We start from the raw sequence: 20,673 nt of genomic DNA, 5'->3' as shown, positions 1-20,673 counted from the left end.
GCACCTTGCTATGTGGTAGAACTCAGGGGGTCAAGTAACTTCCCTGAGATTACAGAGCTAGGAAGTGGCAGAGGTGGAATTAGAACTGAGTGCTGGATCATTCCAAAGTCTGTGCTCTTTGCATTATACCAATATTTCTCAAAGTGAAGTAACACATGTAGAATTGGTGAGCCATGAGATTGGTGTTGCATGTAGGAAACTTTAAAATTTTAAAGTTATGCATTTATTTTCATGTGTCAAAATATAGTTAGCACAGAACACCTCTGATTTCATGGGTATTATGAACTAAGGTGAAGCACAGATAATTGAAGTAGAAAATGTGGGTCAATTAAAAGAACAATCTTAAGTAAACAATAACATGGGTGGTTTAAGGATATGGTAAGTGGCCTGTAGGTGTCCTCGGAATGACTGAAGTCTGGGAAAGTGTATGTTACCCCTGCTGCTTAACCCTCATCTCATTCCAGTTGACACATTTATCACATAACATAGTCATCCTATGATACCGTATATTTAATCTGAGATCTGTCACGCCACTGCGTGCCAGGCTCTCCGCTTCTCATTATGCTTTCAGTAAGCACCTCAAAGACACCTGAAATCAGCCACATCTATGGTGGATAGAATTTTTTTTTTAAGTTGCAATCTATGGGCATTTCTGCCCACCAATTCTAAACATGTATTTGAAAATCCTTTCCATTCTAAGCTTGGTTTATCCTCTACTGTGCGGCAATCTCCTTCTTCACTTTGGTTTTTAAAATATTTATTTATATTATTTATTTATTTTGGCTGCACTGGGTCTTAGTTGCAACACACGAACTCTTAATTGCGGCATGCATGTGGGATCTAGTTCCCCAACCAGGGATCGAACCCGGGCCCCCTGCATTAGGAGCGCTGAGTCTTACCCACTGAACCACCAGGGAAGCCCCTTCCTTCTTCACTTTAAAATAGCAATTTCGATGTAAGTTAGTTCAGCTGTTCTGTTCCCTCAATCCAAGGTCAATTATCAGCTCTGATTAAATAGGGTATTGTCTCTTTGCATTTGTGATATTAGCTTTAAAAACAATGATACCTGAGACCCAGATATCAGGTGAATCTGTGCCATATAAATAGAAAAGATAGCAAGGTACTTCAGCTTTCTGCTAGTAAGATTTTATGTAGAGTGTTGGTGACTAAAATTATAGGCCTTTAGAATGTCAGGAAGGGGAAAAAACTTGTGGTAAAATAGCACAGAGTTTGCTTCTCTGTAATAGTTATGAGTTTTTTCCTCGCTTAAAATAACATGATTTTATGAGCTTATAATACCTGCTGGAAATTAGGAGGAGTACTGCATTTTGCAGCTCATTAAGTGTTGATTACATAAGTATTTCTGGGTGAAGCATCATTTGAATTTTCCTCCAAAAGCAAAAGTGACAGTATTTCTCCATCCTTTTTGTTATTATTTTATCAATTATGTGTTTGTAAAGCACATAATTACTCTTGGTTATTCTCACGAGCATTCATTTTCATATCTAGCAACAATCTTAGGTCCGAACAAACTTTTGCAAAAGACGCAGTAATCTATGTACTGTTAGCTGGAATTAGTATTTATGCACATTTTAGTTGATTTTTCTATAGCTGGTTTTCATTATCATGACATTATTTTCTCTGTCATGTCTTAATCTAAATACATATTGACATGAATTAATTCAGTTTTAGCTGGAGGACTCTTTAAACAATGGCTATAGCTCTGTTGGTTATATCTCCAGATAGAAAGTGATTGAGGAATGATGGGACCCGTGATGGCTGAATCTTGGGCTAAACACCAATTATTCTCACAGCTTCCCCAGAAGATGGAAGGAGATGGACTAGTATTTCAAACAAATTAATGTAGTTTAACTAACTCAGGTATATCAGTTTGGGTCTAATCAAAAGACAGAAACCACACTGATTTGAGGCCTGAGAAGCAATGAGTTGGTAACTGGCATGCTAGGTTTTAGTGTTCACCACCTTGGGGGTGCTTGGTCCCTCTGCTTCTCTCCTCACCCCCTCATCCCAGTGTATTTTGAATACAGCAGCTGAGATGAACCTGTTAACGTGGACAGTCACATGGAAATTAGGTCATATTAGTCTTCTTTGCAAAAACCTCTAGTGGCTCCCATCTGACTCAAGAGAAAAACTAAAGTCCTTAAATCCAGTAGGTCATGTACAATCTTTGTCCCCCCTTTACCTCTCTGACCTCACCTTCTACTCCTCTTCCCCTCCCTCAGGTGCCACCTAGCTACAATAGGACTCTTGCAGTTCCTCAAACATGCCCCGCAGCCCCTGCTTCGGACCCTGGCACGTGGCGTTCCCTTTTCCTGGAGTGTGCTTCATTGCCATAGCACGGGCCCACTCCTTCACTTCCTTTACTCAATGTCACCTTCTTAGTAAGACTTTCCCTCGGCATCTATATCATGTTGCAACTTTCTCTTAACCCTTTAGATCCCTGTTGTATGCTTGGTTTTTGTTTCTCCTCACCCACTGGAATTCTATATACCCATCATCAGTCATGTCAGGGTTATACTAGTACCTCTTTTGCAGGAATATTGTAAAGATTTTATAAATATTATATATATCTATACACTATATATATATTATATATAATATATTATATATATTATATATAATATATTTTATATATATTATATATATAGCCTGTAATGCATAGAACACTCAAGAAATGTTAGCTACATAGAGCCAACAAGCCCTAGGATGGGTGACCTATGAAAAAAAGGGTGTGTGCCATTTGGAAATTCCTTTTTGCCTAAAGGCAAGCCTAATCCTACACTGAAAGCTGGCCAAGTGGCTACCTTGTCCCACATTTAAATGTAGGCTCTCAAGACCTTAACCTCTGGTGGCAGGAAGAGGCAAGTAGAGACAAACATAAGGAAAAGTGCACCAGGGGAAATAAAGAACATAGCCCTCTGACCAGACATTGCCAAGAAGGCACACTAACAGGAGTTGGCCAAGGATATAATAATGTCATGTTCTAAGTACAGGGCTTGGCTGAGGAGCATAAATGATTTCTGACAATATCATATCATGAGCAGCCATTTGAGACGTTGTCCCCAAGTGCAGACACACACACCATGCCTCCTCAGGTGCCTACTCCACCCTGGTTTGGTTTTTGCACCATTTCTATCCATTTAAGTGAGAGATTTTGGGCATTTTAGATCCCTTCCTCCTTCTCTGCTTCTCTCCCAGTTCATTTCCAAGATCAGGGTTGCTCGCTTGTTACCTCCTTTCTAGTCCCACTGCTCCAGTCCATGCCTCAGCATTTCTCGGTTGAACTATTGTAATAACATCCTAACTAGTCTTCACATCTCTCCAAGGCAACATTCACACAGCTCCACTTGCTCTGATTCTGAGGGCATGCCCTGAGTGTTTCCTGTATTTCATACATTGTTGCCGGTGCTCCACCTTTATCATTCATTTCATTCTGCCAACCACATTTTGTGCCTATGACTGGTAAGAGTTAATAGTATCCAGGCAGAAGCAAGTTCAGAGAGGTTAAACGGCTTGCTCTAGGTCTTTCACTAAACAGTGGCAAGGTTAAGTCTCACGATTCTTGCACCACCTCATACCTGCCTCTCACACCTCTTCCTAAAACACATATCCCTTTGCAAGATGTAATTTTTAAATCTGGGCATTCAAAGATCTTCATAATCTAAACCTAGCTTACTTAAACTTTATCTCCCATCTAATTGACCCTGACAATTCATGCTCCAAGTTAACCAGCTGACTGCTTTCCTCCCAATATTCTAGGGACAACAATGCCCCTATAACTTTGCCTGTGCCTTCTCTCTGCCTGGAGTACGCATTCCTCCTTTTTAGTTGACCAAAAGTCCTATCATTTTTCAGATTCAGGTTAGTTGCTACTTCCTTCATGAAACCTTCCCCAACGCCTCTTTGGCACGATTCGTGGGATTTTCTTTTCTGTCCCTACAGCACTCTGCACTTATGTCTAGTATAGTATTTTCCTCATTCTGCCTTCTATTACAGTTGTTCATATATTTGTCTCCTCTCTCCAGACCAAAGGTTCCTTCTGTGCAGGGACTATGCCTGATTTCTCATCAATTTTCATCACCTAGCATAGTGCCTGGCACATAAAGTGTTTTAAGAAAGACCTGTTGAATGTGGAATGAACACGGGACTTCTCCAAGGTGGTAGTTGCTCTGAGTTATCAGGTTAATCCCCACCTGCTGTAATGAGCATATTCGGCCAGGCCCCTCTGTCCAGGATTAGAGGCCTCTCCTTCAGGCTCCCAAGATCTCTTGTGCACTTTGAACATTGAATTGTAATTATCTGTTTATGTATCTGCCTTCCCTGTTATGTATCATGTGTGAAGCCCAATGACTGTGACTCAGTAAATGGGTTTCAAGTGAATAAATGAAGGCAGACTGGACCTACACCATGCCTGGTAGTCTGCCCGTGCTGAAGAGATATGCGTTCTCTCATGGATGCCCTTCTGAGGCTAAAACATTTGAGTCAACCCACAATAAGTCACAGTGTGACTGGCAGAGAAATGGGCAAATCACTTGTTCTCTGGGGGAAATGGACAACTGTGGAACAGTTTGAACTTAACGGTGATCAGAATTACCAGAACTGTGTTACTGCTGCTTCCCATATAGACCTAGCCTGAAACAAATGGACTGGATATTTGGCCAGCATAGGCACACCCATGGTCAAAGTAATAGTAAACATGAATATCTACTGCTCATCGGCCATGAAGAGAGGTCTATCTTTTACACTTCCCATTACAAGAATATCAAATTCTGACAATCAATTTCAACAAAACTCAACAGGAGATTTGATATTTTACAAGAATAAGTACATGGAAAAAGGCCAAGCAGAACTGAACTATGTCATGGAGGATGGCCTGTGACATTATCAGCAAAATGCCTTGACCTTAGTTATTCAATCTCTTGATGGAAAAAGACAAAATATTTGCATGTGTAAATCCTTCAATGGTACTTTTTTCTTTTCTGATATCAACTCACCTGGCCTCAAATTTTGCAAACCAGGTCACTTTTTGATTCTCACAAACATGATATTTTTATGAACATAATAACACAAAAATACGTATCAGTGCCAACGTATCTGAAATATTTTCTATCAAACTGTAATCTTTTCTATTCAAAGTAGTATCTGAATCTTTTTTCCTTGCATTCACAAAACCCGCTGAGAAATTCAGATGATATCATCTGAAATGTAAAGGTATGTTTAGTAAAATTGGTTAAACCCACACGTTTATTCAAGGATGCAACAGCTAGATACAGCTGCTGATTGAAACTGGAGCCGCAGGCTCCCGGCTCAGTTTGAATCACCTCGGATGAGTGAGGCCACATGACAGATCAAACGTGTTCATAAAGAAGAATATTAAGAGGAGTCGGAAGAGATCCCCCGAGGGGCTAGGATATAGTTCCCAGGGTATTTAGAGAACATCTGCACCCTCTCCTAGGAGTGGGCAATAAGTATTAAAAGTGCCCGGATGGTGTATGCACCAGGCTCATGAGGATGTTCTCAGAACTCTATCCTTGCCTGTAAATCCTTTGCAGGGTCTCAGCGTCTCTAATTCAAGCCCCCCTCTCCCTCCCATATTATCTCCAATGGTGGCACAAGCAACGGGCGAAACCATGTAACATAGGACTGTTGGATCAGGACATGTGTGTCTGTCCCTCTGCCTCACTGCAGAATCCACGGAAGTCAGACACAAAGGGATGAAGTGATACTATTATAGTAAGTAACTCAAGAGAAATGCCCAAAGGGTAAACGTATCCTTAAATAGGGTAAGAGCTCTTCTCATTCCTTCTTGGCAAACTCCTCCTCATCTATTAGCACCACATTCCCCCTCCACCGTGGGAGTCTTGCTAAGGTCTCAGGTAATAGGCATACACACCTCTAGGCTGCCCTCTCTATGCTAGGCACTACAGGAAGCAGAGATGAAAAAACACGACCTTTGTCCTCAAGGATCTTACAGGCAGAAGGGAAGATAGACACATGAACATAAAGCCCCAAATATTACAGGGAAATGCTGCTCTAATGGAACTATCTACAGAATGTAATAAGAAAATGGTGCCTCAGTCTGCCTGGGAAAATTATGGAAGAATTGTCTGAAACAGTGATGAAACTAACTCTTGATTTTACTTAAGCAAACAAAATAATGTATTAAAAGGTTTCAAAAGGTGTCTCAAGGATTCCAAGAACAAGGGATTGAAATACTAGAAGGATTTTTGTTTTATGCTTCTCATCCCTAGTATTTTTGAAGAGTTGGCTTTAGTTTCTCTCTCTCCCTCCTTCTTTCCCTCCCTCTCACTCTCTTTTTCTCTCTCAACCACTGATCAATACTTCAATGTATCCACAGTAAAACATGGCCATGTGAATTTCCAGCCTCATTTAGACAGTGGTGTTTCCCAGGAAAAGAAAAATCTGATTGGTCTACTAAGCTCAATGTGTACCCAATCCAGTATGCTTTAACTAGTGGTCAGGGTCACATGACAGGAATATTACTGCTGGGTCACGGACCCCTGGAGAGTGAGAGGCATTCCCAGTGAAATGTGTCCGGGCTGACACCAACTGGTACTCACTACACAAACCATATACAAAAAGTTTCATTATTTCTATGTGACTGAAACATAAGTATGACATGGGGAGAGAGGAAGGAGATGAAGTATAATACTAGGCAGGGCAAAGTTTTAAGGACTTTGAATTGAACTCTGTTTTATAAAGTGATATGATAAGCTTTGCAAAGAGCAAAACCTATAGAGCACTACTGATTGAAGGGGAGAAAAACTGGAGAAGCAACAGTTCAGAGATTATTACTGTATATTATTATATATAACTGTATATTGTATATAATGATATTGTGTACAATGACGATATTGTGTGCAATATTATACATGATATATTGGATATAGTACTGTGTATTGTACATGCTGTATACCATTAGTACTATTGATTTTTTTTTTTGGCCGCACAGCTTGTAGGATCTTGGTTCCCTCACCAGGGATTGAACCCGGGCCCTTGGCAGTGAAAGCTTGAAGTCCTAACCACTGGACTGCCAGGGAATTCCCATTAGTACTATTGTTGAACTTGAGGTACTTATATTGAAGTGAGAGGCTGCATAAGAGCTAAGATTTGTTGAGTACTCACCATGTGCCAGGATCTCCACTTTACATATATTATCTTATTTAATCCACTCAAGTTCTCAACCAGATAGGTATATGGTTTGCCTCCATTTTGCAGATGAGGACTCTGAGGCACACAGAGATTAATGTGCACGGGGCAATACACATCATAGAGCCAGGGTTTGCATCCTTGCAGTCTGACTGCAGTCTGTAGACTTACCCTCTACTGTCTATGGCTTCTAAGTGCAGCTACTGATAGATGCTGGTCTGAAGATTGGGTACAGAAGTTATCTTTGTTGTACTTAGTACTTTATACTGCCTGTCCGTCTCCTCCCCTAAACTATGAGTTCCTTAAGATTAGGGATGGAGTTGCTCTCACTTCTGTATCTAATGCCCAGCACAGGAGTTGGCACAGAGAATGAGATGATGCATTCTGTGGGTGTACTGGTTTCACCGAGATTTCTGGTTCTACTCTCTCCCATGCCTCTTGAATTTAGCCATGACCATATGACTTTCTTTGGCCAATGAAAAGTGAGCAGAAGTTATGTGGTTGACTTTTGTTTGTTTGTTTGTTTTGTTTTGCGGTACATGGGCCTCTCACTGTTGTGGCCTCTCCCGTTGCGGAGCACAGGCTCCAGATGCACAGGCTCAGCGGCCATGGCTCACGGGCCCAGCCGCTCCGCGGCATGTGGGATCCTCCTGGACCGGGGCACGAACCCGTGTCCCCTGCATCGGCAGGCGGACTCTCAACCACTGCGCCACCAGGGAAGCCCCTATGTGGTTAACTTTTATGTGGAAGCATTTTAGAGTCACAGTGTGATTCTCTGTGCTCTCTTCCTTTGCTGTGGCAAACCTTGGAATCTCATCTTGATACGGAGGAATTATAAGATGGTACAGCCCCTGTCAGCCAGGGTCCCTGAGTGACTACATGGAGCAGAGATCCAGCCCCTCACCCCTGCCAAAATATATTGGACATAGAGCTTGAAGGAGAAATTAACCTTTATTAATTGAAGCCACTGAGTTTTGAAAGTTGTCTATTACTGTAGCATAACCTAGTCCATCTGTCTGGTACAGTGAGCAATTGTTATTGGTTGAGTAATAGTATCTCTCCACCATTTCAGTTTCCTATTCCCCATGCATCAACAATGCCAGCATAATTATCAGAATCTCTTTTGGACGAGTAAATTTTGTAAACAGTGGTGATTAGACATTAGGAGCAGTATGAGAAGCCTATTTACCTGTTATCTGAGGAAGGAGAACTTTATTTTCCTTTATAAAATATTTCTAATAATGACTTCAGCAGTCTGAACTTGTGAAATTCCTCATACCTCAGGTCAATATTTTAGCGCCAGGAACTGTTCTAGCACTCCAGATGCAGAGACAAACAAAATGAGTACATTACGTAGTACGTTAAAGGCTTGAAATGCCATGGAGAAAAGTAAAGGAGGGAAGGGGCTGAGAGGTTACAATTTTAAATAGGCTTCTTTGAGAAGAAGGTGAGACAGACCCATGAGGATATCTGGGGGAAGGTTCTAGGGTAATGCAAGACAGAAGTGCCAGAGGCAAGAGTGTATTTGGTATTTTTGAGGAACAGTGTGAAGGCCGGTGGTCAGAGAGGTAACAAGGGGAGGGGGAAAGTCATGAAGGGACTTATAGGTCATTGGGAAGACTTTGCCTTTGACCCTAAATGAGATGGAACGCTATCGCAGGGTGACTCAGGTTATACCTACCTTATTAAATTAAAAGCTTGGGATTTTTATGTTCAATTGTAAACATTTATTAGAGCTTGAAACAGCAAAGTGTGTGCAGGACACAGTGAAAGACATCCTGCTTTACCTGAAGTGCTACTCATTTCCTTGCTCTGTAGTAGTAGTTAGCTGGTTGCCCATCATCAGTACCACCACCACTCTGGTCCAGGCCCTCTTTCTGTCCTTTGTCCCATGGCAATGATCACAGAAATCCTTCAGCCTGCATCTTTTAGCACTCACCCCACTATTTCACAGGACGGGTAGAATGAACTTCCTTGAGGACTGTTCACAGCCTCTCACCCCAGCTCACAGTCAGGCCATCAACTAAAATTGGTACTTCCATTGAACCACAAAAATGTATTCACCATTGGCTGATGCCTAAGAAGGGTTGCCTTAGAACCATGCCTTTCAAACTTCTTCTTTCCAATATCCCTAATGGCAGAAGAGAACCTGGAGCAACTCAATTCAAGCATGAAATGTTTTTAAAGTCTTCTACTTTTTCATAAAATTTTATGCAAATTTTGCATAAATTCCTATTCATTATGTATCCTTATTTATTTTAACCTAAAATAAGGTTTTCCCTCAAGTCCTTAAGGGATATTGATTTTTCCAAGAAATGTGTCCTGTGGATTGTTTACTACATTACCTTAGATAATCAGAAAAAGAAATGTGCCTGGACTCTATTATCTTAGCTCCCCATAGAAATGCCTTCACGATGATTTAATGTTATTTTCTACACTTTTATAGAGGTCTGGCTAAGAAAACTCCGTGTGAAAAAAGTACCTGTGTCTTTTATCAAAGTGTACTCACAAATACTGTCTAAAATCATACTCAATATCCTTTATACCAGGAGCCATGCAATACATTTTAATCAAGTTTTTCCTTTGACACGGGGAGGGGGAAGGGGAAGCTGGGACAAAGTGAGAGAGTGGCATGGACATATATACACTACAAATGTGAAATAGATAGCTAGTGGGAAGCAGCTGCATAGCACAGGGAGATCAGCTCGGTGGTTTGTGACCACCTAGAGGGGTGGGGTAAGGAGGATGGGAGAGAGATGCAAGAGGGAGGAGATATGGGATATGTGTATACATATAGCTGATTGACTTTGTTATACAGCAGAAACTAACACACCATTGTAAAGCAATTATACTACAATAAAGATATTTTTTAAAAAAGTTTTTCCTTTGTCTTTGGTGACCGCAGAGGTCCGTTTATCTCAGTTCGAAGGTGTAAGACCCTGGCACAGTGGTTCCCAAAGTGTGGTGCCTGGGCCAGCATCATCAGCTTCACTCGGGATCTTGTTAGGATTACATCTTCTCGGACTTTCCCCCAGACCTATTGAATCAGAAACCCCAGGGTTGGAACACAGCAATCTGTATTTTGACAAGCCCTCCAGGAGATTCTGATGTATGCTAAAGTTTAAGAACCACTGCCTTAGCGGCTACCTCAGGCCCTAAGTAAAATGACAGAAGTGGTACCCACTTGTTCTGTTTCCATTCCCTTTGCAACTGCCCAGTGCTCTTGTGTTTACCTCTTCACACCCTGTCCCCAACACTTCATACCGCTTCCTCCTTTGCCCTGCTGGTCTCCTCTCCTTTCCTAGAACAAGTTGAGCTCCTTCTTGCCTTAGAGCCTTTACACTCACTGTTCCCTCTGCTTGCAGTGCTCTTCACCACGGCTTTCAAGTGATGGGCACCATCTTGTCATTCAGATTTCAGTTTACGTCATACCTGCTCAGAGATACCATCAGTGAACAGCGAATTTAAAGTAGCCAGCCAGGAGACTTCTCTGGCGGTCCAGAGGTTAAGACTCCGAGCTTCCACTGCAGGGGGCACAGCTTTGATTCTTGGTGGAAGAGCTAAGATCCTGCACGTTCTTTGCTTCTCTCCGTAGCTCTTAGCTCCATCCTCCACTCTCAGTTTGTTTATTGTCTGTCTCCCCAACTTGGAATGAAAGCTCCATGTGAATAGGGACTTTTGTCTGTTTTGTTTACACTTGTATCGCCCCCACTGAGAATATGGCCTGGCACATAATAATAGCTCAAATGTTTGGTAAATGAATAAATAATTAGTTAAAAGAACCATAACTAGAAGTCAGGAGACCTGGGGGTTATAACAAAATCATTTAAATAGTTTGAGCAGTTGTGCCCACAATTTCTACCTAATGAGTTTACATCTAGAAGTGAGTGTGAACTGGGAGTCTGGACCCGTAGTTGGTCTCAGTTCCTACTTGTTGTACATGGATTGAGGATGTGAACACGCTGTATGTGACTTTTAGGCAGTGTAGTTCTTATATTCAATCCAAACTACTTATTCTCCTGCTTAACCAGAGAAACACAGCTATTTCCAACACTGGAGAAAAAACGGTTGAGCTGACTTACTGAAATATGGTACATAGGTCTCCAAGACGATAGCATCTTAAAAGATTTTCAAGTGTGATTTTGACTGTACTTGATTTTCACCTTAGACTGACGTTGTAACTTTATCTTTGAGTAATATGTGACTTCACTGTAACTGTGCTTTATTCTTTCAAAGAACCTTAAAATTATATTAATGAAATTTTCCTTCCCTCCTCCTTTCCTTCCTTCCTTCCTTTTTTTTTAATCCTTCTTTCCTTCCTTCTTTGTCAAAAAGTGGCTAGGCAGACCTGAATGTAATGGGAAGGCACTTTAGTGGTAGTTGAGACCCATTCAAGGAGGATATACAAGCTTGGCAGGGTCAGGAGATTTGAGTAAATATATTAAGTAAACATTTTGAGAAAGTAAGTAAATATATTGAGGACAATGGGAGCCAGTTTTTTGGTTTTTTTTTTTTTTTTACTATTCAAGAAGGGAGTTACAAATATGTACAAGGGGTAAAGCTAGCCTGAGCCCTGAGTTGTTGGGTGGGAATTAGAAGTATTGATGTGAACTCAGCATTCAACAAATACAATGTAGAACTAGTTATAGATGCAAATGTTTATATGTGAGTGTGTATATATGTATATGCATGTGTATACACCCCCCATATACATATTCATGTACATTTACACACATATACCTCCCAACTCTGTCCATTGAGCAGTACTGGGACCAGTGATACTCTGATCGCTGCAAGCAAACTTAATGCTCAGATATTGGTTTTTAAATATCACCCATTGTCCAATAAAAGGAACCAGAGCACCTTTGAGAAATGACCGCATCTAGGATTGGGGCAAGAAAAGAACCAGGGGCTTCCCTGGTGGCGCAGTGGTTGAGAGTCCGCCTGCCGATGTAGGGGACACGGGTTCGTGCCCCGGTCCGGGAAGATCCTGAATGCCGTGGAGTGGCTGGGCCCATGAGCCATGGCCGCTGAGCCTGCGCGTCCAGAGCCTGTGCTCCGCAACGGGAGAAGCCACAACAGTGAGAAGCCCACGTACCGCAAAAAAAAAAAAAAAAAGGAAAAAAAAGAAAAGAACCAGATGACCCTGGAACCTTTTATTGTTCCCCAAATAAGAAAAATTTCAAAGATTGATGGGGATATGTCAAAAGGATACAAAGGTCAGTCTAAAGAGGCTCACACTGGCCAAATCCAGGACAATTTTAACATCAATATATATATATAATAGTAATGGATTATAACCCATAAAAATAGTAATGCACAGATCCATCCAGTTGTAAACAAATATATAAATGTAGGAAAAGAGGAAGTTCTTCCTTACAATAGAAAGTCAACTCATAAATGTAGAAGAAATGATCAAATTAGAAAATCACCATTCAGCAGCTATCATAGAAATAATTAATTCAGGTAAGAAACAACAACAGATGCTAAAACTAGTGGGTGAAAATGGGATGAAGTATGGGCTTTTACATGGTTCAAAAAGATCTCCCTCTAAAACACATATTCCCTATTAGGAAGAAAAGAATTACTGCACAGTAGAAAAACAGAGCAGTTACCATATTAATCAAGTGACCAAATGTCAGGCTCACAAATGTTAGGCTGGCAAATCAACATCAAGTACCACCCAACAGGACAGAATGAGAACATAGCATCACTCTTGTGATATTTCAGTCAAAAATGCAGAGCTCGGGTCTAATCATGATGAAACCTTAGACAAACTCATAATGAAAGAAATTCTACAAAATGACATCTGTAATCTTTTAAAAAGTCAAGGTCATGCAAATCAAGGAAAGACTGAGGAACGATTCCAGTTTAAAAGAGACAGGAAGGATATAGCAACAGGGTGCAACCTGTGGTCCTGGATTGGATCCTTTTCCTAGAAAAGATATTGGGACAATTGGTGAGACTTAAATGGAGTCTCTGGGAAAAGAGTATATGGGAGGTCTTTGCAATTTTTTCTTGCTACTTTTATGTAGATTTAGCATTGTTCAAAATGCAAATTCTTTTAAGGCACTAAAGTAAGTCCATATAAGAAACTGCATAATTTTGACTTATATTCAGGTATCATTTTTTGAACACCTACTGGGTGCAAGCCATTATGCTAGTTATAATGATGACTAACATATAATGCTTGCTAACATTCCAGAAATATTTATCCAAGGGCTAATACGTGCCACCTCAGAGTGATCATAGTACTAAACTTCTTTGTTTTCCTTCTCTCCGAGAACTCAGTTCAGTGCTGCCTGATGTCCACTATCTGAAAACTGTTGTTTCATTTATTTTGTCCAATTTAGTAGTTGTTTACTGTGTGAAAGCAAGTATGGTACCATTTATTCCATCATGGCCACAAACAGAAATTCTGTGTAATTTTATTTAATTTTCTACAATCATTTTGGAGAAATATTTGGCAGTTTCTCATAAAGTTAAACATATACTTAGCATATGTCCAGTCATTTCACTTCTAGATTTTTACCCTAGAGAAATTAAGGCATAGGCCGCAGCTAAGATTCATACACAAATGTTTACAGCAGCTTTATTGTAACAGCCCAAATCTGGAAACACCCAAAATGTCCATCAACAGGGGGATGCATAATGAAATTGTGGTATATCCATACAATGGAACAAAAAGGCATGAAGTACTGATACCTGAAACAACATTGATGGACTGCAAAACTATTATGCTGGGTGAAAGAAGCCAGACACAAAAGAGTGTGTATGAATTTTATAAGGAATTTGAAAACAGGCAAAACTAACCTACAGTGACAGAAAGCAGATAAGTAGTTGCCTAGGGCCAGGAAGAGGAAATTGAGTCCAAAGGGACAAGAGGGAACTTTTGGGATAACAGAAATATTCTGTATCTTGATTGTAGTGGTGATTACATGGGTGTATATATTTGTGAACATTGAACTAGTCACTTAAAAGAGTGTATTTTATCTAAATTATACCTCAATAAAGTTTAAAAAGAAAAAAAATAGCAGAGGAGCCCTCATAATAAGAACAAATAATATCACTCTTCATAGGCAACCACCTAATTTAGAATTCAAGATTCAACTGTCATTCGTTTTGCTCTTACTGCACACAAGGCGTGATGATATCACAACAGCAGCTGGCATCTGCCAAGAGTTTACTGTGTGCATGTACTGTGCTGAATGCTTTCCACGGATTTGTTCTTTTAACAGATATTTATCAAGGTGCTCCTATGTTCAAGGCCAAGTTCTAGGTACCGGGGATACAATGGGCTCCTACTTTCACATAGTTGACAACCTAAGGGCTAGAGACAAACACCTTGTCAATGAAAAGGCAAGATGGGAAAACTTTAGTCTGAACTCCCAGATTAGGGTGCTTTTTTTAGTTAATACACATGGTTGCCTGTATGTCAGTACACACGCCTGCACAAACATCCCTGCTCACATATATGTGTGCGCCAATCTGGGCTGGCTGCTTTTGCTGTACCCACACTCACTGGTTGCTGGCCTAGGATGCTCCTGGTCACCCCTGCACATCCACGTGCATATCTGGCCCCGCCCCTGCCCCCACCACTCCACATCCTCTTTCAGAAGTTTCAGGCAAGTCTACTATATATTCATAGCATGACACCCACCCCTTTCGCTCACTTATTTTCCCCTCCTCTTCCAATAAATAGTTTTTGCTACATGGAGCCAAAACCTGTAGGCATGTTGTAGGATCAAAATAGCCTGGATCTCATGACATTTGGGAAGATTCTTCATCGAGTTTCTTCTATTAACATTGTATGCAGTCTCCTCTGTGGCAGGCCCTGAGATTCAGAAGTGAATGAGGAAAACAAGTCCCTGTCCTGAAGGAGCCCATCAGGTGGTGAGGACTTGAAGGGGAACATCACTGCCTTCACCAGCCTAATCTCCAGTACACTTGCACCATGCTGGGGGCAACACTGTTGAGCCTCCTGGGCTTCAGATTTCAATTCTCTGTAGTAGAAGAGACTATTCTGTTAGTTCCATTCAGCATCAGTATGTCTGAGCTGAAAGAGCCCATGGAGATCACCTAGGCCAATGTTACCCTATGTGGCCATGGACTGGGGCTGGTTCTTGGACTGGCATCTGTTTACAATGTGCTAGGTGCAGAGCATGAGAATCAGCACTGATGGACTTTTAAAGCAAACTGGCATTGTGGCCACACATAAGAGCATGGTCTGTGATATACTGGGATGAAAAGGTCTTTCATTATAGACAGCTGGAGAAGCATATCTCCCTCATGTCATACCTGTGGAAAGTGAAATACAGAGTGGGAAGTGACTTTCTGGCTCTCAATTCTGGCCTATTGCCCAGCGTGCTCCAAAATGTATCCTGAACTCCTTCGAGGCAAAATGCTGAATTGATACTCAAAAAAGACGAATGATGGTTGCCATTTGCAGAGTATGGCCTACGTGTCACACACTGTAGCAGGCAGTATTTGCACAATCTCTCTACCCCTCAAAGCATCTCTTTGTTGTATGTATTATTATCACTCCTTGGCAGATGACAAAATTGAGGCTCAGAAAGGTAAATCAACATGTTTCACTGTCACCCAGGAGATAAGTGGCAGAACTGGGATTCAAACACAGGTCTGTGCAGACCCTAGCTCTTCTCCATTATGCTCTGCGTGCCTTATCTCAGCCAATCCTCAAACCATCTTAGGAGGTAGACACAATTATTCATCCCATTTTACGGTTCGAGTAACTAAAGCTCAAAGAGATTTAAGTGACTTGCCTAAAAGCATACCGTTAGTGAGTGATAGAGCTGGATTTAATTTGCCCGCTGGCTCTAAACTCCCCACACTTTCCCACTATCCGACACTGCCTTAAAATGTTCAAATGAGCAATGTGAGTAGGATAATAGAATATTGTTCTCTTGGTATTGAAGCATATTGGTTTCATGGGAAAGGTCACCAGGCGGGGGAAGTTCGGAAGTTTCATCTGGGACTCTGGCCAAGGTCTAAATCCTGTCTGGTTGGCACATAGACTGGACATAGATCAGTGTGTCACCAGTGTGGGCTATAGCTCATGCTGACCATTTAACTCCTTTTTTGTAGCCAAGTCTCAATGGAATTTTCTAAGATTCTTCTGGACTCTCTCTGTCCAGGAGGATGCCACTGATCTTTCCTTTGCCTGAAATGATCTTTTCCATCTCTTCCCCTAGTTCACGCCTCTTCATCATTCAAATACCAGCTGAAATTTTATTCCCTCAGAGAAGCCTGCAGGCACCCCTAAGGAAGTCAGGTCTCCCCAGTAGACACCCTTATAACATCCTAAAATACTCAGTAGCATGCCACAGAATTGTAAAGAACTTTTTCTATAATTCCTATTTTCCTTTTCTCTTAGCAGGATGGAAACTTGGAGAGAGCAGGGGCTTTGGCTTGCTCCCTCTTGCATCTTTAGTTTCTAGCATGGTGCCCAGAATGCAAGATACTCAATGAGTGCTTTTGCTTTTGAAATAAAAGAATGGATGCATGGGTGCAAATGTTGGATTCTTATGCAACCAGGCCTGTTGTCTTCTCTGCGTTCAATTAGACTGTTTTTCCCTAAACTTGCCTGATTATAAATATTCCCTGGACAGAGGAGCCTGAGGGTGGTCCAGAAATCTCCATTTTTTTCTTTTTTGGCCACACGGGGTGTCTTGAGGGATCTTAGTTCCCTGACCAGGGATCGAACCCAGGCCCTTGGCATGAAAGCACAGAGTCCTAACCACTGGACCACCAGGGAATTCATCTTTTTTTTTTTTTTTTTACTAGTAGACTGGGTGATTCCTGTGGGCAGGCAAGTTGGGGAAACACTGAATATCTGTGTCTCATTTCTGAGTGTTTTTTTGACAGTTGGATCTGTAGCTTGGTTAATCCAGTTCTTTCACTTAGTGCTGAAGTATCGGTTGTCTAAACAGCTTAGATGGGAGATGAGATGCACAGTGTTGAACCTGCAGTTCTGATCACAGCACCCTGTGCTCAGGTGCCTGGCATGCATCACCACTGACGTCAGAATGAAAGTAGAAGACCTTAGCCTGGCACTGCGAGGCTTCAGGGATCTGACCCCAAGCTCCCTTCCTGTTGCCTCTCTTCACATGCTCTCCACTCCATGGGCACCAAACCACTTACTGTTCCTCAGACACACCCCACAGCCCAAATATTTTGATTTTAGTTCTTCTACCTCTGTATGGTAGAATCTCCTTTTCCCCATTTCTACTATTTTTAAATGATACTTTTTAGATCCAGTTCAATGCCGCTCCCTCCATGCAGCCATCTATGGTTTCCCCTTCTCCCCAACTCTTCTCGTATTGCCTGCCTACTTCTTTGATGGCTCCTATCATGGTCAACTTTGTACCCTAGCTTTTCATGTCTCTATGTTATCACTCTTTTCAGGCCGTGAAGACTTCACCCCCAGTAGAAACCAGGTATTAGTTGAAGACATGTCCCCACCAGCTCTTCAGCACCATTAAGAAAATGGAGATCATCAGGTAGAGGCCTCCTCAACTACTCTGGTCTCTCCACCTCCAAACCTATTTACGTCCTCATCCATCTCCTCCTTTTGTCTTAGAAGAATATGCCTACCTCTCTCTAAGGTAAACCTCTGACAAAATGATTTAAACATTTTGATAAGTGAGTAAATGAATTAGTCAAGATAGACTAGGTTATTCTATGATTAAAAACAAACAGATAAATATTAGTGGTTTAACACATCAAAAGTTTATTTCTCGCTCATGCCACAGGCAAAACATAGCTCAACAGGGGATTCTGCTCCTCCTGGCCCCAGGGTGATGGAGGCTTCACCGCAACAGTACAGCAACAGGGGGAGGAGTTCTCAAAGCTTCTGCCTAGAAGTGACACACACACACACACACACACACCCCACTTCTACCGCAACAGTACAGCAACAGGGGGAGGAGTTCTCAAAGCTTCTGCCTAGAAGTGACACACACACACACACACACACACACACACACACACACACACACATACACACCACTTCTACTACACCTGACTTCTCATATCTTATTGGCCAAAACCAGTCACATGGCCATAATTAATTTAAAAGGGGACAAGGAAGTGTAATCTTATCATTTGCCTGAAAGGAGAAAACTGGGATATTTGTGAACATCCCTAATGATTAGCAAAATATATGGATAGAACATATTTCAATGACACTCTTCCTGCTTTATTTTTAGTTACTTTTTCCAACTCTCTCCTGGTTAAAGGGTACAACTGCTTTTCCTTTCTTTGGCTCACTGAGAGGATGCATACATTTGAGAAAAAATGGAGTCATCTATGATTCTGTGTGAATGCAAGAAACGTAATTATAGACTGACTCTGGCTTTGGTAGAGAGTCCAGAAAAGTTCTTCAGAGTTAAGGGACTGAGAATCAGAGCAAGACAAGTTTGGGGAAGTATCAGATCCTGTTCCTTTAGAGGACACTTAATTACACTTAATAATTTGCAATTTAGGGCTTGATATTCCATGCAGATAACATCTGCTTCCTTATGAAGCATATGTAGGAAACAATAGCCCCAAAGATACTTTGTGAAAGGAGATTTTAAAGAGCGTCCAGGTGTGCTGGTAACTAACACTTTTGTTGTAGTTTCCATCCCTGACTCCATCCTGACTTGTTTTTGCATGTTTGATAATGTCACTTAACCTTTCTGCACATCATCCCCCTGTCTGCAAAAAGGAGATAATGTCTCCTTTTACAGCGTTTTGGGAATTTCAGAGGAAAGGGCTGGGTAGTAAGCACAGCGCTGAGGAAGAGACCCTACGTGGATGATAGGCTGCAGCTCATGTATATTAGCACCATCATTTATGCCTTCCTTCCAAAAGGGTCATTATATAGAAGGCAAAGCACCCCTTTGGAATCAGAAAGACATCATTTTGAGACCCATCACTGTCACTTCCTGTAAACTTGGGAAAGTCACAGTCACTTCTGAAAAAATGGGACAACACTTACCTTATGGCACTGTAGTGATGAGTCAATAAGAGAAAATATGCAAATCACCTACCATAGTGCCAGCATAGTAAATAGTAAATAAAAGGCAGCTATCAAAATTAAAAAGCAGGCAAAGAGATGGGTCATTTTAGAGATTTCAGCAACTCCCCAAACGTCCTTCAACCCAGTCTTCATTGATGCTAGACATTCTGGGTTAAAACAGTCCACTTTCATACCTTTTACTTATAATTACGATGTACACAGACACTGAGTTTTTCACCTCTTTCTGAATTTATTGTGTTTAGCTTTATTGTTCTCTGAGTCAATAAAGCACTTGGCTTCCAAGAAGGATGTTAATATCTTCCCGAGTTACATACATTCTAATAGAGGGAAATTACCATGCCCTTTATCTTTTAATGTTCAAAATTGGGACTTAAATATTCTCTGCTGTGAAACTCATTATTAATGTGTAACAGTAGATTTGAAGTTAAAGTTATGAATGTGTGAATTGTTATGGTGTCACAAATTATAGCTTTGCATATTGAATCAACTCATATTAAATATGAATAAAATGTAGCTACAGAGATACATTTATATGATAAATTCAGCAGAAAAGCAAAGAATACTAATAAAACAACCATCATGAAGCCAGGAAATGTTTCTCTTAAAGTGTCTTTTTTCTTAGTATCTACCACTTTATTTCTACATATTTTCTGCTACATATTTTCAATAATGATGAATAGTCTCTTAATCTGTATAAGACAGCTAATGTTTGAAATGGCTTAGTTTAAAATGCACTTTCAAATACGTGGTTGAGAAAAGTTTAAATAGAAAAATAAAGAGAAGCTTGTGTTGTTGGAACATTCCACGTGAGGGGGGGTATTTTAGATCATTCCTAATCTAGTGCGTTTACCTGGCAAATTAGAGTAACTGCTATTCAGAGAGATCAAATTCCTGGGATAACAGGGATAACTGTTAGAGGCAAAAGCAGGATTAGAACTCAGGACACCGCGTTGCCTCCTGTATTCTATTTCATCCTGAAGACAGGAGCACCAAACTGGAAATTGACAATAGCACATCCCCATAGAAGGACTCTCAACCTAGTGCTTTTGACCGTCCTTGAGACACATAGTGTAATATAGATATCATCTTTACTTTCTATGTTTCTCTTTGAGAAGAGGACAGGATGAATGCACCCCCCGACGGCAGGTGTAACATGTTAGGTAAAAATAGCAAACCACTGAGATAAGAAAGAGAATACCCTCAGTTTATCCCCCCTCTCCTTCGCACTTATGTAAAACATACCTGATTAGTTTTGTGGCTGCAGCTAGGATTTGATTTAAATCTAAACCGTTATTGTAATTTTGTGTGACAAATTCCTGCGGGTGAAAACGCAATAATTATGTGAACTCATATGCATTTTCTGTCCTCAGATATACAAGGCATTGTGAACTGGAGTTCTATGCATATTTACAGCTGCATTTTCCATTGTCACTCTTAAT

Source organism: Phocoena phocoena, chromosome X (genome assembly GCF_963924675.1).
Source record: "Phocoena phocoena chromosome X, mPhoPho1.1, whole genome shotgun sequence".
Lineage (NCBI taxonomy): Eukaryota > Metazoa > Chordata > Mammalia > Artiodactyla > Phocoenidae > Phocoena > Phocoena phocoena.
Note: the sequence above shows the minus strand (reverse complement) of the source record.